General features: G+C 46.8%; 1 pseudogene across 1 annotated transcript; it reads left to right on the forward strand.

Moving 5' to 3' along the window:
• The first annotated feature begins 1,208 nt into the window (after positions 1–1,208).
• Positions 1,209–13,063, forward strand: LOC309640504 (thiol S-methyltransferase TMT1A pseudogene; annotated as a pseudogene). The gene has a single exon. The product of its transcript is annotated as a thiol S-methyltransferase TMT1A pseudogene (transcript).
• Positions 13,064–18,454: the final 5,391 nt, after the last annotated feature.

Below are 18,454 nucleotides of genomic sequence, written 5' to 3' on the forward strand. Positions count from 1 at the left end.
AGCAGGCAGATTGGCAGAGGAGAAGGAGAAGGGCCACAAAGAGAGATGTTAAGTATGAGAGGGGGGCGGAGCTAATTAAGGGAGCGAGGGGGGTGGGGGTGGAAGATGGATTTAAGAGTGGGCTGCGGGGGCTTCCCTGGTGGTGCAGTGGTTGAGAATCTGCCTGCCAATGCAGGGGACACGGGTTCGAGCCCTGGTCTGGGAGGATCCCACATGCTGTGGAGCAATTAGGCCCGTGAGCCACAATTACTGAGCCTGCGCATCTGGAGCCTGTGCTCCGCAACAAGAGAGGCCGCAATAGTGAGAGACCTGTGCACGGCGATGAAGAGTGGCCCCCGCTCGCCGCAACTAGAGAAAGCCCTCGCACAGAAACGAAGACCCAACACAGCCATAAAATAATAAATAAATAAATATATAAAAATTAAGAAAAAAGAGTGGGCTGCGGGGTATCCAGCCCTGGTGTAGAGGACAAACGCCTACGTCTACGGCAGGAATCAGCTAAGGGTGGACAAAGATCTAGATATTCCAAGGTGTGGGCAGAGGAGGCTAGTTCAGAGACGTTTCTACAGACTCTAAGAGAATGGCTATTTCTGCTTCCAGAACATTCTGTGGGGCTGTTCTCACCAAGTGCTCTACCCAGTCATCCTATGCACGCACTTTCTCTGATCTCAGTCTGCGTGACAGTGACTCTCCCTAAAGGAGATCAGCAGTCTCCAAGGAAACCAGGCAGCTCCAGGTGAAAGGTGGAGACTCTGACTCAGCTGCGCTTCCCAGCTACACGACCTTGCAGCTACCTTCTGTGAGACTCAGTTTCCCCTTCTGTAAAATGGGGGATTAAGAATGTCTGTCTCATGAGTCCTTTTAAGTATTGAAGAAGATAATGTAGAAAATGTACTTAAGGACTCAGTAAGTGGGAGTTGTTGCTGGTCTTGGAGCACCTGCCCATGGCGATTCCTACCGTCTCTTTTCTGGTAGGAGCCCAAGGAGGTTGGGACTTGAGACACCACTCCCCTTGATGTGCCCTTCATTTGACGACTCGGTGCTACTGGGGGGTTTACAGGGTGTTCCATTACCCGAGGTGGTGGCGCCACCCCCCACCCTGCTCCCATTCCTCCATCCCCCGTCCCCATGGCTCTCTTTCCTGCACGCTGCCCCTGGCAGTCCTCACCCACCCTCTCTTTCTTTCCGTCTGCATCCTGGCATTTCCCATGTACCTGCTGGACTTTCTGGGCTTGTGGAACCGGATATGCAAAAAATCACTCCCCTACTTCTTGGCAAGGTTCACTGTGATGTACAACGAACAGATGGCGAGCAAGAAGCAGGAGCTCTTCAGCAATCTACAGGAGTTCGCAGGCCCCTCTGGGAAGCTCTCCCTGCTGGAGCTGGGCTGCGGCACAGGGCCCAACTTCAAGTTCTACCCGCCTGGATGCCGGGTGACCTGTATTGATCCCAACCCCAACTTTGAGAAGTTCTTGATCAAGAGCATTGCTGAGAACCGACACCTGCAGTTTGAGCGCTTCCTGGTGGCTGCCGGGGAGGACCTGCACCAGGTGGCCGACGACTCCATGGATGTGGTGGTCTGCACACTGGTCCTGTGCTCCGTGAAGAACCAGGAGCGGATCCTCCAGGACGTGTGCAGAGTGCGGAGGCCGGTGAGTGCCGGACGTGAGGAGGGAGAGACCACCTTCACTGCGTGTTAAGCCGCTAGAGCATCGGGCTGCATAGACGCCTGTGGGCTTCAGGTATGGCTCCCACGGGCCTTAGACAAGTCACTTCATTCATTCCTTTGATCACTGATTTATTCAACAAACATTTAAAGAATGCTGACTCTGTAGCAGCGCTGTCTTTCCGGGGTGAGAAATGAGCCTCAGAGACGTTAAAGGACTCGCACAAAGACAGATGGCTCATAAAAATGGCAGAGACACAACAAAAATCCAGGTGCCCTAACTTCTAGGTTAAGAAGACCTAGGCCAGAGATCTCACCAAGCCATCCCTCTAGTGGCTTCCAACCTGGGGTCACCTAAATCCCATCACAGACTCCAGTTTTCTAACGATGAGAACACTGAACCTCCCAGAGGGCTGCCAGAGCGTCTCCCTTCTGCAACAAATGAGAATGCGTTAAGTACACAGATAGCCATCTTCATTTATAGCATATGTTCTTCATTTTTCACCTTGGGGCCTCAGGAGTTATCTACATACCATTCTCTAGCCCTCTCCTCAAGCAACAGTCATTAATCATTTGTAGAAAATGAACAACTATGCTGGGAAAGAAAGGGAGAGTCAGGGCAGAGCAGTTCTCCAACGACATTGCAGATGGTATCACCTTGCATCTTTGGCCACTGTTAACTTTTCAGAGTTCCTTACGTCATTGTCTTTAATTAAAAAGGCAATTAATCAATGTGTCCTACTTGCTTAAAAGAATTCAAAAATTCAAGAGGAACATAGAGGGAAAAATGAATGTTCTCCCTTCACTTCTTTAAATCGCACTCCCCTTACCTGTCCCTGTAGGTCACTATGTTAGTGGGTGTCCTTCTGGTTTTTTTCTTTTTTAAATTCATGTTTCTCCTCCCTGGTGTTTGGCAGTTTTTCTATCTATCTCAAGTTTACTAATAATTACTTTCAGATTTCAAGTTATATTTGAACCAGTACTTCCCCATCAACATATCAGAAGTGTAGAGTCATGTGACACCCTCCACCTATTTTGTTTTTTATTTCCTCATCCTCATCCCCTCTTTCCTCTCAACACCGTCAGTCTCTCCATCCCATATCCTGGGCTTGGTTGAAATAATCTGTCATTTTAATTTCAACTTTCTGCTAAGGATTTTCCCCCTTGTCTTCTATTTCAAAGATCTTTTCTAATTTATAACATAGCTAAAAGTCAATTTATCATCATCCATTTACTTGCTATAGATTTTACTAGATTTATTGCTCTCCATTGCTTGATATGCTTTTGGTCTTCTCTTATCTTAAGATGTCTCTGTTTTCATTCAAATTTAATTTTCATTTGTCTTAACTACCTTCTTGAATAGGTTCCTGAGAAATGGTTCACGGATCTTGCAGATCTGAAAATGTCTGCCTTCTACCCAAATACTTTAACAATATTTTGGCCAAGATTCCTTCCCCCTGGAAGCTGTGAGTCTTTTCCATGGCCCTGGGGCTTTCCAAGTTGCAGATGATAACTTCAGTGCCAGTATAATTCTCTTTCCTTTTCAGATAATCTGTTTTTGTTGTTGATTGTTTTATGTCTGGGGGTTTTTAGGATTTTCACTCTTTTTTTTTTTTTAAGTTCTGAAATTTCACCAGGGTCTAGGGTTCTAAGAACTCAAAGAACTCAAAGCTTCTGATGTATCTCCTCTGGGATCCAGCAAGAAACCAAACTTCCCCCAACCACTCATTAGCTGGTTAGCTTTTTATCCTATTGGTTGAGTATCCCAGCAGGACAATGGGAAAAAGAAAGTCTCCCTTCCCCACTTCAGCCACCATTTGCCCAGTATGCCCCAGATATAGATAGATCGAAGGACGGATGGACCCCTTATTTTCTCTCTTGCACTTGAATCCCTGTTTCCTGCATTCTATCTCTTCCTCTTTCTTAGTTTACCCCTTAGTTTTGATAGAGCATATCCTCCAGTAGCTTTCTGAGAAAGGTGAGGTAAATGTGTTGATAAAATGCATGTCTGAATATTCTTTATACTCAAAACTAATTCATAGTTTGTACAGCTGTAGAATTCTGAGTTGGAAAATGTTTTCCCTCAAAAATTTTAAGGTTTTCATTGTCTTCTAGCTGCTAATATTACTGCTGACAAGTTTGAAGTCATTCTGATTCTAGATTCTGTATATGAAACTTTTTTCTCCTCTCTGTAAGTTTGTAGAGTCTTCTCTGTTCCCAGTAAAATGATTTGTTATCTGTTGGAGATTTAGTGGTCCATTTCAACCCGCAAACTTATGTCCTTCAGTTCTGGAAGTTTTTCTGGGATTCTTTCTTTTTTTCGGCCCCCCCCCCCTTATATTTTCCTTGTTCTCTCTTTCTGGGACTCTTCTTACTTAAATGCTGGACCTCTTTGAACTGGTTCCCTAATTTTCTTATCTTTGATGTCCTATTTCCCATATTTTTACCCTTTTTCTCTACTTTCTAGACTCCTTCATATTCTTTTCAAAATAATTTACTCAAGTTTTCATTTCTGCTATCATAGTTTTTATATTTCCAAGGGTTGATTTTTTTTCTAACTATGCATTTTTTTTATTGTATCCTGTTCTTGTTTCAAGAGTAAACTATCTTCTCTTTTTCTTTGAAAATATTAATAAAAGGGAGATTTTTTTTTTTTTAATATTTTCATCTCCCTACTTAGTCTCTGCTTCCTCCAGATTTCTTTTCCTGTTTGTTTTCTGAGCTTCAGTTTTTATGTTGGAGGCTCTTCTCAGATGACTATCGGTCCATGACTGATTACTCACATTTCCAGAGTCAGCACTAACAGTTCCATGAGCATGCATGAAGCATGTCAATGCTAGGCTCTCTGTAGAGTGAGCTAGCTGAGCTATTCACATGGAGAGATTCCAGTAACAGTGTTTTGGGTCTTTCCTTTACAGCTGGTCAGAAAAATCTTCCAAACCCCCTCCTGGAATCTGTAAGTCTGACTTCTAGCATTCTGGAAACCAAATGAGATAAGAGGGCTGGGGCTCTCAGCACTTGCTTGTAAACTTTACTTCATTCACCATCTTCTCAGTAAGGTGTCTATGCCCCACTGTGCCTTGTTATAAAGACCCTCTGTTTAACCAACTCCAGAGAATAAAACTGAAGTCCTCTGTGGAGGTGGGGAGGAACAGTATCTGGCTATTCTGAGGAGGGGAGGGAATTCCAAGGTCCAATGGCTCATAAATAGATTTCAACCAATCTTCTAGATTTTTTAAATCAATTTTATTGAAGTACAATTTGCATACAATAAAATGCATCCATTTTAAGTGTACAGTTGGATCTGTTTTGATAAAAGTATACACTCGCGTAGCCACCACCAAAATAAAGATATAGAACATACCCATTACCCGCAAAGGATTTCCTTGTGCCTCTTTATAATCAATGCCCACAACCCTAGGCCCCAAGCAAACGCTCATCTCTTTTCTGTCACTATAGAATAGATGTCTCTGCTAGAATTTCATATAAATAGAATTATACAGTAAGTACTCTTTAGTGTCTAGCTTTTTTGCTCAACATAAGTTTTTTGAGATTCATGCTGTTGCATGGGTAAGCCTTCATTTCTTTTTGTCGCTGAGTAGCATTCCATCACATGAATATAGCACAATCCATACCTTTTATGGACATTTGAGTTCTTTCCAATCTGAGGCTACATTGAATACCTGATATGCAAGCTCTTGTACATGCATTTTTTATGGACATACATTTTCATTTCTCTTGAGTAAATAAATACCTAGAAGTGGAGTTGCTGGGTCATAAGTAAATATATGTTTAACTTTATAAGAAACTGCAATGTGATTTTCCAAAGTGGTTATGCAATTTTACTTTTCTACCAGCAACACATGAACATTCTAGTTGCTCCATATACTCACTAATACTTGATATTATCAATAATTCTAATGAGGGTTTGGTGGATCTCACTGTGGTTTTAATTTGATTTCCCTAATAATTTATAACATTAAGCGTATTTTCATGTGGTTACCAGCCATTCATGCATCTTATTCTGTGATGTGTATGATCAAATATTTTACCCATTTTTAAACTGGGCTATTTGTCTTCTTACCAAGTTGTAAGTGTTCTTTCTGTATTCTACATTCAAGTCCGTTGTCAAATATATAAATTATGAATATTTTCTACCAGGCTGACTTGACTTTTCATTTTCTTAATGATGTCTTTTGAAAAGCAAAAGGTTTTATTTTGATGAAGTCCAGTTTATCAAATGTTTTCTTTCATGCTTCATGCTTTTTGTGTCTTAGCAAAGAACTCTCTCTCTACCCCAAGATTGTAAAGATTTTCTCTTATGTTTTCTTTTGGAAGTTATATAGTTTTACCTTTTATGCTAATGTCTATGATCCATTTATAGTTCATTCTTGTGTAATGCATCAAGTTCTTTTTTTTAATGGATACCCAGTTCTTCCAGGACCCTTTGTTGAAAAGACTATTCTTTCTCCATGGAATTGCCTTTTTGTCTTTGTCAAATATCAATTGACCATATATGTGTGGGTCTATTTTTAGATTCTATTCCATTCCATTGGTCTATGTGTCTATCCTTTTGCCAATATCATACTGTCTTAATTACTGTAGCTTTATATTAAGTCTTGGAATTAGGTAGCTTAAGTCCCCCAGCGTTAAGCTCTGTTAGGGTAAGTTTAGAGTAGTCTTTACTCTGGACTACCTTGGGCTTTCCACTAGTGCATGATCCTTCTGGGGTCTCTGCTGAGTGCCCCGGGTGTTTATGAAGGACTCTCCTCTCTGATTGGTTCTAACTTGAATGAGCTCTGAAAATTGTTCAGCTTACAGCTCCCCAGTCATTCTTTGCCTAACCTCATGGAATATCACTCAACGCATACAAGACTGGTTACTCAACCATGGACCCAAGGAGAATCCATGCAGATTTCTGAAGCTCTCTCTCTGTAGATCCCTTCTTTCTCCCAGCTGGCTTAAGAGTCAACTTTCTTGGGTCTAAGATAGTGTATTTAAAAACCTAGAGTTTTCCTCCCATGTGTCTCCTTTACTACTCACACAGAACACTTCACTTCTGACACTTCTGGTGGCCAAATGTATGGGAAGTTTTCCCCACACCAAGCAATTCTGCAACACCATCCAGATGTCCTACAGTTTACTCCATTCTGGCACTTATCCACCTAGAGATAGGGTCAGGTCCCAAGATTAAGGACTCAATCCCACAAAATTGCCCCCTCCCTTCAGCCACCAATCACAAGTCCAGGTTGTCAGGTGTGCTTCTGATTGATTTGCTATAAATCCGAGGTTCCCACGACCCCTTCCTCAGGTTCCATTAATTTGCTGGAGTGACTCACAGAACTCAGGGAAACATTTATGTCAACCAGTTTATTAAAGGATATGATAAAGGATACAGTGGACAGCCAGATGAAGAAATACATGGGGCAAGGTGTGGGAGGGTCCCCAGAGCAGGAGCTTCTGTCCCCATGGAGTTGGGTTGCATCACTCCCCCAGCCCCATCCATGGATGTTTTTAGCAATTTAGAAGCTCTCCAAACCCCCTTCTCTTGGGATTTTATGGAGGCTTCCTCACATAGATGTGATCAATTATTAACTCCATTTCCAACCCCTCTCCCCTCTCTGGAAGATGCGGGGGAGTGGAGATAAAAATTCCAAGCTTCTAATCGTGGCTTGCCATCCAGGAGCTCACCCAGAGCCTCCTGAAAAGAACAAAAGATGCTCCTAGAGCTCTTATCACTTAGGGAATTATGAGGGATTTAGGAGCTCTGTGCCAGGAATGGGAGGTTGGGGGGCAGAGATCAATGCATTTATTTTTCTAGTAGCTCACAGTTAGTTACAACTTGTTCTACTTTCTAGCTTCCAGAAGTGTTCTGCCTTAACCCTTGCTGTTTTCTTTGTCTTACACACAACAGTTCTGCTATAACATGATATATACATTCCTAAAAATCACCGTACTATGTGTACATCAACTATACCTCAATTTAAACAAAAGGTTTTTTTTATCACCATACTGTGCAAAATCATGCAACAAAACCACAGAGCTTATGGAGGGGAAAAGGGCTTAGGGGCACAATACTCAAAAATGTCATCAGTGACCCGTTAAAAAAAGATAGGAGCCTAATAAAAACAGTAGCACAGTTTTACACATATTAAATGGCTAAGAAATACATAACAGCTACAATAAATAAAGCATTTTACCTGGAAAAAGACTTGACATTTGCTTGTGGACATGGGCACCGGAAGGGCTACAGCTTGTGAGTTATTGTGAAGTTATTGTGAGTTGTATGTTATTAGCAGGAGGAGGGTTACCTGAAATTTGATGGAAAGTTGTAACAGCTAATGTGGATGGGTGTGGGTTGTGAACTGAGGCAGGTGGTAGTTGTTTGAGTTGTGTGCGTTTTGTGTATTTCTACGTGGCTCAGTTATCCGCATTCACCCATGTGCCTTACACACAAAATTGTGCAAAAGCAGATGTGAAATTCACATTAGGCTCAAATCGTTCCATAATATATCAATCACGTTGAAATGAATTCTCATTTTCAAAACAACCAACTGTATTTGTATCCAAACAAAGTTCACTGCAGTTTTTGTGAGTTTCGGAGAGTAAATATGTGTGTTCAATCTGCCATATTTATTTCTTTCCGCAGGTGACTCCCCCAGGTAGACAGTGGGACCTGCCGGAGTAAGGACAGGTGGCACTCTGTCAAATTTCCCCACTGTCTAACCCAGCATCTGACCCTCAGTGGGTGCTCACTGATGTTGGTTTAATAGAGTTCCAATGAAAGTTGTTCTTTGGCCATTTAATGCATCAAACAGACGAAATATTTGTGTGAATTTATGAAGACACACTATTTAAAATAGGTTCCCATCTCCAGGAGATGCCCTTAACTTCTTGGAACATACAGCAGCCAAACATTCTAGCTGGAATTTCTCCGGTCAGCAATTCCTCAGCCTAGCTAGACACTTCTTATTTGAAACCTGTCAAGAAAGAGCCAGAATGTTCTGGAAGGGGCTACTTTCTTTCAGCCAACATTACAGCTCCCACAGGCCCATTGGCCAGAGAGCTATCCCTTCCTCATACCTCTGTGTACACAGAACTAAAAAGAAAGCAGTAGGCACTGCAAGGGCCTCTGCATCTCAGGAACTTAAGACCTGCCCTTTGTCAGTCAGGTTCCAATAGGGAGAAAATGGTCACACTAGTTATTTAAACAGAAAGAATTCAATGTAAAGAATTGTTAACTAAGTACAGAACTGTTAACTGCGTAACTGAAAGAGAACCCTAAGATATCAGGGAGCTGGCACTGACAGAAGTAGATACTGTAACTAGGGCTGAGGGAACAAAGGGAAGAGGTTAGAAGTGTTAAAACTCAGAACCTTAGAGGAGGGGCCCCTGAAACGCAGAACTCTGAGGCAGAGGCGCTGCTTGGCTGGCACTGATACCTCTAGTAGGGGGCAGGATGAAACTGATGGATTCTTCAAGTGTTGGGAAAACTGCCAACTGGATTCAGCTGCTGCTACAGGAAGGCAGGGCTGCTGCCAGGGTGAAGACACATTGCTGGGGCATTGCGTGCGGACCGGAAGCCCACAGAAAGCAAACACCCTGCAGTCTCCCTCTGGCACCCCCTACTGGCAGATCCTAACAGAGCCAGCTGGAAAAGCCAAGTCGCAACTCCACATTGGAGCTAAGGCACAATAACAACTATTACACCCGTCAACTGGGAATCCCATCTACCCGCCATCACATTTTCCTGAGCTGACTAAACCAGCCCATCGTTTGGGCATTTGCCCCATATCACCCCTAAGTCTTTCAGGGAGAGCATCACCAGCACAGCCCGGAAAACAATTGCCTTAGTCATGGGTTGAATAATGGAGATGCCTTGTTATTGGCTTTCTCACCGAGTTGTGCAATAAAAGTATCTTTGCAGTTTCCATTCCTGCCATCACTCCTGGTAAACAGCAGGTACGCCTTAAATGCTCCTTGAATAAAAACAAACTTGTATTCAAATACATGCTAGTTAAATGAAGTAATTGCCTATTAAAGTATAGGCTCTCTTTTTTAAATGATAATATGCCAATGTCATTTCAGTGTGGCATTCAAATTAGGTCAACCCTTTAGAGCTACCTGGTTTCCAGTCCTAGCTCAACCAGTTACTAGAAGTGTAACTTTTAACAGTCTCCCTGAGCCTCAGTTTATCTCTGATATCTGGAAAACACCTACTTTGCAAGATACATTAAGGATTAAATGAGAAAGAGAAAACAACCTACACAGAGCCTGGTACATACTGGGTATTTCATAAGCAGTGAGTGTTTTTATTATTGCCTTAGGTAAACATGCAGATGGAAAGGTGTAGCAACATTACAGCTGTAATTATATTTAAAAGAAAACAGGCGCACAGAGGGGAGAAACTGAAAGGAAATACACTAAAATACTAAATAGTGGTTGTATCTGAGTGGTAAAATTATGGATGACTTTCCTATTTTTCTGTTTTCCAAATATTAATCACGCAGTTTGGAACATTTAAAATGGCAAAACAAGAATCATTCTGAAGGACAAGTTTTGAGAAAAACCTCCCAAAGATCAGGAAAAGTAACGATTCATTGGTCAGTAAAAAGTCTAAAATGTCGTCTGCCTGCCTGTATTATTCAGTCCCAATGCTATAAGATGGGGCCAAGGAAAGTAGGCATCCACGCCAGAGAGCTGTAGGGCTAGGGAGTGACGGGTGCTTGTCTCTACACAGAAGAGGGCATCCGTGCTGGGGGCAGTGGCTACAAGAGGAGATGATGGATGGGAGAAACCTAGAATGAACCATGTGATGTTGGGATTGATATTGAAGGTATAAGTGTAGACTCATGGCCTTCAAATTAGACAGATAAATTAAAATACATAGATTTAAGTTGTGTATGTGTGTATACATATACATATATGTGTGTATATATATATATTTATATATACATATATTCCCTATCTCCCTTCACTGATGTCTTAGATTCAGTAAACTATTGTTTACTCGCTAAATACATCATATATTTCCATTAAAAGTCTCATTATGCCCATGTTGTCCACCACCTGAACAGGTTTTTTTTGTTTTGTTTTGTTTTTTTAACTTATTTATTTATTTTTGGCTGTGTTGGGTCTTCGTTTCTGTGCGAGGGCTCTCTCTAGCTGTGGCAAGCGGGGGCCACTCTTCATCACGGTGCGCGGGCCTCTCACTGTCGCGGCCTCTCTTGTTGCGGAGTGCAGGCTCAGTAGCTGTGGCGCACGGGCTTAGTTGCTCCGTGGCATGTGGGATCTTCCCAGACCAGGGCTCGAACCCGTGTCCCCTGCATTGGCAGGCAGACTCCCAAGCACTGCGCCACCAGGGAAGCCCCTGAACAGGTTTTGCAGTCACTAGTCCAGAAGGTTAAAGCTTGAAGGTAACGTTCTGTTCCTGGCTTAAGAGTCAGAAAATCACTGACAACATTTCAAAAGCTGTGAGCATACCTACTGCCCAGATCTTGGTTTCTAGATACCATCCTCCACTAAAAGAAACTAATTTCCCTCGGAGAAATGACAAATTCTAGGGCTGGGACAGATAAATCACAAGATGAGTCAGGACTATCTTGTTCCGGAAAGTTGGGAAGTGCTTAAAGAATGGAGGGACTATATTAAAAGGACACAGAAGCCAGCTTGAAGGGGCTCCCACTGGCCAGAGCTGAGATAATCTGAGCCTCAAGATAAATAATAAATAAAATAGGGATCCCTGAGTCTATACTAATATAAATAAATAAATGTGGAGTAGAGAAAGGGGTTTTTTTTCCCCTACAGAAGATGCCCACTAATAAATGTAGAAGTAATCCTGGATTTGTCAACCATCATAGTAGTAATTAAACCAAGAAACATGAACGATGCTCATGGAGGAAGTTTGGTGAGGATCAGGATATTTACATGGTCCCAAAGTGTCTTTCCACAAAGTGGGTTTTTTTAATTTTATTTTATTTATTATTTATTTTTGGCTGCATTGGGTCTTCGTTGCTGCGCACTAGCTTTCTCTAGTTGTGGCGAGCCAGGGGGCTACTTTTCGTTGCAGTGCGCGGGCTTATTGCGGTGGCTTCTCTTGTTGCGGAGCACGAGCTCTAGGTGAGTGGGTTTCAGTAGTTGTGGCACATGGGCTCAGTAGTTGTGGCACACAGGCTTCGTGGCTCCGTGGCATGTGGGATCTTCCCGGACCAGGGCTCGAACCCGTGTCCCCTGCATTGGCAGGCGGATTCTTAACCGCTGCGCCACCAGGGAAGCCCCACAAAGTGCATTTTAATTACAAAAAGGAAAAAAGCACTTTACAATGGAGAAAACCGGCAGACTATTATCAAAGTTAACATCACCGGTAATGGGACAAATTGAAATTGTGCGCTGCCTGATAGGATACAGGAGGAGGAACACAGCATCCCTTCTGTGGTACTCCTGGCAGAAATGCATACTCATGAGGAAACATCAGACAAACCCAAATTGTGGATTATTCTACAAAATAACTGGCTTATTATCATCCTCAAAAGTGTCAAGTTCATGAAAATCAAGACTGAGGAACTGTTCCAGATTAAAGGAGACTAAGAAGACATGAGACCAAATGCAGTAACAAGATTCGGAACTGGATGCTTTCGCTACAGAGGATATTACTGAGACAACTGGTAAAATCTGAGACCCCCTCAGACTGGGGTCTGCGGATTAGGTGGCAGTAGTGTATCAATACTAATCTCCTGGTTTTGATGGCTCTAATGTGGTTGAGTGAGAGAGAGAGAATGCCTTTGTAGGAAATACACATTAAAGTATTTGGTGGTAAAGGAGCATCAGGTCAGCAATTTGCTCTCACATGGTTCAGAAAAAAAAGTTCTTCATACTATTCTTGCCACTTTTCCATAAGTTAGAAATGAGTCAGAAGAAAATAAAGTTCAAGAAGTTTATTTCAGCTGTGGCCAAAAGCTCTGACTCTTTATCTCAAAGATAAAAACAAAGGCTGCAGCCAGTTTGGTCAGCCAAACCTGTTTGTTTTGACGGTTGCGGACAGACTGCCAGGCATGGGCTGGGCAAACAGCTCAAGGGATCAGACCAGAGGCTTGGAGGGCTGGGATGGCAGCTTTGGCCATGGCTTATGCAAGGAAACTCAGCATGGAACACTTAGGAAGAGCTCAGAAACTTAATGGCGTCTGGGACTTGGGGTAGGAGGAGAAGCAAACCAGGATTCTTTCCACACCCCACTAGACCAAGCCCCCTCCCATCAGACCCTAAAGGCTCAGAGAAGGAGGAGGCTGGGGGAAAGAAGGGGAGAGGGAGAAGGAGAGAGAAGAGACGACAGCCTTGGATTTCTGGTATTGTCACATTGTTGATACAATAAATATATACATATATATATATTTTTTTTTTTTTTTTGGCTGCGTTGGGTCTTCGTTGCTGCACGTGGGCTTTCTCTAGTTGTGGCGAGCGGGGGTTACTCTTCATTGCGGTGCGCGGGCTTCTCATTGTGGTGGCTTCTCTTGCTGTGGAGCACGGGCTCTAGGCGCGTGGACTTCAGTAGTTGTAGCACGCGGGCTCAGTAGTTGTGGCTCACAGGCTCTAGAGCTCAGGCTCAGTAGTTGTGGCGCACTGGCTTCGTTGCTCTGCGGCATGTGGGATCGTCCCAGACCAGGGCTTGAACCTGTGTTCCCTGAATTGGTAGGCGGATTCTTAACCACTGCGCCACCAGGGAAGTCCCAATAAATATATATTTAATCCATAAAAAGTCACCAAACTTTGCTGTCCTTGGACCTCTATGCCATTCCCCAGTGTTGTGTCCCCAGCAGCAGTGGGCAGGACCCTGCTGATGAAGTAGACAGGGGGACCAGGAGAGGGCTGCCTCTGAAGCAGGTGTCCCAGCCACCAGTCACTGAGGGATTGTGAGGTTTGGTTTTTTGCCACCCAGCAAAGTTGCTGCTTCATTTTTTGCATATTTTAATAGGTTTAGTGTTTTCCCTGAGATAGTTCTGCAAATTTCAAGAATGGAAAAGCAATGTTTGTCCATGCATATCTCCTCTGTGTGACTATGAGCTGCTATAGGCGAGAGCTGTGCAAAGTCAGCCTCAAGTAGCACTGTTTTATCCACTCTTTCCCAGTCCCTAATAAAGGCTGGGCCACAGCCAGTGCTCAGTGAATGCTTTGTTTCTCTCTGTGTGTGTGTGTGTGTGTGTGTGTGATTTAATGGACTTTTTATTGCATGTCTAGGTGGCAGAGATAAGTCCCATCACCACACAACTTCCCTCCATTTTTCCACCTGCAAAGGCTCTCTGAGGCATCTCATCCCAAATCATGTGTTGTATGTGAATGTCTGGAGTGTGTTGAGTGACTGAGAGATGGGTAAGCCATAGTTAGATGCCCTTAGAAACCAGTCAGTTCCCAGCTTCAAAGAAGCAGTGGCTCCTAGCGATAAGAAGCCAGGCACAGGGGATCTGCACAGTGTAGCTAAAATACTGAACGTTGCAAGAGATGCTCATCTCCACCTAAGCTCACCCAACACATGCGCACTGTCCGTTGTGCTGAACAGTCACATTTTGCAGAGACAGGGAAGGGCAGACCCCCTGCCCAGAGTCACGGGTATAGGAGAGAGAGTTCAAAGTAGGAATTTCCACATCTCAGATGTTCACCAAAGCCTAGAGAAAGTTCATCTGGGTCTTCATTGGAGATCACTGATATCTAGATGAAGAAGAGAGGCTCTCGGGTAACCAAGACAGAGCTCTGGATGTCACAAGCTGGATTCAGGAGCTCTGATAGAGATGAGGCCACCCCCAGGCCGGGCCCAGCCCCAGGGCCAGAGGCCGCACCCCCAGCAGCAGCAGCTATGAAAGCAAAGCCTTCTAGGGCTTGGCTGGGTCCTTTTCAGCCTGTTCTATCTGAAAAGCACCTATATATCACAAAGCCCATATCAACAGCACCTTCAGCCCACAGACCTGGGGGTACTCAATTCAGCCCCAGGGGCCTACCTTCCCAGCTCCTGAGATCCAGTTACTGGCAACGGGCATCGCCTTGTGATAAGGTAGCAGCTAGACACGCACCTGCTCCTGCCTGGGTCCACCAACTGACCCCAGTGTGACCTCCCTCCTCCAGGACGTGGGCTTGACTCATGCTTCCAGAATGGGAACCCGAGGATTACTGCTGCCCCACGATACCTGACTCATAGCTGGTCCAGGGGTAGCTGTGGAAGGGGCTCAGAGCAGCTGTCAGCTCTCAGGGAGGAGACACCTATCGCTTCCTGAGTAGCTGCAAGGGCCAGGCATCAGGCACACTGCCGCATTTCACTGGTATGATGACTCTGTGGGGTCATTCCTAGAAAGGAGGAAAGTGAGATTCAGAAAAGATCATGCGCTTAGCCAGCCACCCACTTACCCTTGGGAGACTCCCTGGAGCCAGCCAGCACCACCCCTGGGAAGCACCGTTTGTTCATTCATTCCTCCAGCCAGTATTTATTGAGGGCTTCCTGCCCCCTGCTTCATGGCCACTCAGTCCCTGAGGGCAGCCTGTAGGAGGCCCACCCAGCTCCCCTGGAGGAGGCTGGCTTGGCTGGGAAAGGGGTTCCTGGACCCCAGGTCCACCAAGGTGTCCCACAGGTATCCCACTCTCTGTCAGCATGCTGCCTCGGCGCCCGGGGAGGGATCTCTGGTTGCGACTGGGGCATCAGCTGGGCAGTGGGCCCCTGCACCCAGTAGGTGCTTCAGAGCAGGAAATGTGCTTGCTCTCCCAGGCTTCAGCCTGCGGCGGGTGGGCAGGTCGGGGAGGCAGTCTCTTCTCATTCCTGTGGTTTCAGGTGCCTGGGTGATGTCAGGCCTGAGCGATGCGTGGGACTCACTATGACTGGGGCCCAACTGGGGGTGGAGGCATTTCTTTAAAAGCTTATAAATCACTACTTCCCCTTTCAGCCCAGCCCCACCCCTGGCTTAGGAGGAGTTGCTCCTCAGGCACCCAAAGACAGCTTCCCCCTCGCCCTCCTTGATGCTCACATGTGTCTATGGCGCTGCAGATCCAAACAGTCGCCCTTCTGCGGATCTCCTATCCCCACACTGCAGTGATAACGTGTACCCACAAACCTACCTCACAGGCAGCCAGCCCATCTTGGGCACACAGGTGCACACTGTAAGCAGCCCCGTGCACGGGCTCACACACACACACACACACACACACACACACACACACACACACACACGTGTCCTCATGCTACTCCCATGCTCACTGGTGTCCTCAGGCACAGATGAGCTCCTAACTGTCAGAGCCCTCAAGCTCCTCCAGGTACCCACAGAAACATGTGCCTTTCCACTGGCACACGTGCTCTGGAGTGTGCGCACGCACCAGTATACAAGGGGCTTACACACGGGCAACAGTCTGCAGGAGCCCGCATTCCATTCACACACACGCACACCCTTGTACGCACTCTACACAGACATAGACACACTCCAGTCACACACCCACACCAGACACACTCGCCCAAGTCTCCACACACCTTCACACGCTCAGGCACACCTTACACAAACAAGTGTGACTTTCAGAATGCCTGGGGTGAGAATGTGAGCCAGCAGGGAGCCAAAGCCAGTACGAAGCCGCAATCCCCAGCCTCACCTCCAGGGGCCGCTGTCCGGTCCGCAGCCCCAGCTCAGCTGCAGGGACAGAGCCCGCCTCAGGCACAGTCATCCCAGGAGGACCCTTCAGGAGGAGAGGGACATTCTGGAGAGAAGACAGCCCTGAACTCCCCGCAGTGTGTGGGGTGACCTCCCACCGAGGTGGGCAGGGATTCCAAGAGGGGAATCTGAATGGGGGCAAGTGAGTGGAAGAGAACCGCAGGGAATAAGGAGCAGATGTGAAAAGGAAGACCAGGAGGTCCTGGAGGGAAACAGGAGACAGGGAAGGATTGGGGACAGAAGAAGAGAGAATTGGAAGGAGATAGAAAGGATGGTGCCAGGGCGGGGTGGGGGGTGGAGGGGGGGGTTGGGGGTGGGGAGAACTAGAGGGAGGAGTTAGGGAGACGTGTGAGAGATGAGAAGGGAAAGAGGGCGCCCGAGACAGCGACGAGGCTGAGAGCACCTCTTCCAGGACCAGGAAGGGGGTGGTGCTTTCTGTCTCCTCGACCACCCTCCACCCTGCCCCACCATCAGCAGTCCCCTAGGGGGTGTACTCTGCCCCGGTGCCTTGGCCAGCCCTAACCTGCCACCCGCCTGACACCCATGTGAGGATGACTTCCAACAAGACCCAGGCGGCAGGTGCCCCAGGAGGGGGCCCTGGGGTGTGAGCACCTCTCAACCCGACTCACCCAGCTGCTCCCCTAGAGCGTGGAGAAAGCTGGGAACCCTGAGACACAGCTGGAAGTTCTCCTTGTTGCTGGAATCCCTCCTGCCGGCCGCAGGGAGGCCTACTGCCTCCTGCTCAGGGCTCTGTGGAGTAAGAAGTCGAGCCATAAAAATGCCAAGATTTGCAGATTTTCCGAGCTGGGCAAGTTCCAGGTTCTCGCCCCTTTATGCCTAAGCTGTCACCCCATCTTCCCTGTCCTCCTAACCCTGGAGGGCTCCGTCCAATTCTCACAGGATAGGTGGTGAGCCTGGTAAGCTGGAAGGTTCTGAGAGAGCAGCTCAGATTACAGAGGAGCAAAGGGGGCCTTGGACCCGGCCTCCTGTCCACCAGCTCTTCACCCTGGACACACTCCCAGAACCCCTGTCCCTCCGGTCCCTCCGAAAGCACTCCAAGAGCTTCGCATCATGCCCAGAGCCCCCCTTGGGCCATCTGCCACAGATTCTGCCTCTCCCACCTTCTGTGCCCCAGGACTCAGGCCCAGACGGAGGAACAGTGACTGCTTATTGCTTGGATGCCCCAAGTGACAGGGACAAAGGTACGGTGCTCTCTATTTTACAGATGAAAATATTGAAGTTCAGAGAGGTGGCCTGTCTTGTCTGAGGGCCTGTGGAGCAGCCCAGCATCTGAGATGGGAACGGAGGAGGAGGCGGAGCCAAGGCCACAGTCAGGCCCCTGGCCTCTGCTCTTCCTCCAGTTTCAGCCCTATGGCTCAGCCTTCCCCCTCCAGCGGAGCCCCGACTCAACCCCTACCCCTGTACCCCACCCCTCCCACCCGTGTGGGCACACCTCAACTCCCCGCTCCAGACCCACGCCCCACTCTACAACCATCCCGCTCCCTCTCCCTCCCCAGGAGCACGCCATCCCCCATCACTCCCTCCTCCTGAAAGCTGAAGTCAGACCCCTCCATCCTCCCCCATTCCCAGAGCGCTGCAGCCCCTGCATGTGACTACGTCTCTCCCCTGCTTCAAAACCCTTCAGTGGCTCCCCCCTCACCTTGAGACAGAGTGTTCACTCCTCAGCCTGGCATTCAAGACCCTTGCGAACTTTTCTGGCCTCATCTCCGCCCACTCCCCACAACACCCAGGCCCCCCCGTCTGCTCTCCAACCATGCCCCTGCTTTCAGGTCCTGCCTCAGCCTACCGGGCTCAGCTTCTGTCTCACCCCAAGCAGCCCCACACCACCATTCATGGTGGCTCGAGTGTCGCCCTCAGAGCTCCCGTAGCCCCCTGGGCTTCCCCCAAGAGGCCCGTCTGAATCTCCCTCTGCGCAGGCAGGACCCATTCAATCTTTGCCAAATGATTAACCTCAGTGCCTGGCACACAGCTCAGCTTCTAGCAGGTGTTTTATAATTGGCTAATAATGATTAGACTCTATTTCAATGATGGTGTCTCGGGCTCTCCTCTCCACAAATGCGGGCCAAGGAGATGCTCAGTGCCGGGTGGGATAGCT

Source organism: Balaenoptera physalus (assembly GCF_965194825.1).
Source record: "Balaenoptera physalus genome assembly, chromosome: 13".
NCBI lineage: Eukaryota > Metazoa > Chordata > Mammalia > Artiodactyla > Balaenopteridae > Balaenoptera > Balaenoptera physalus.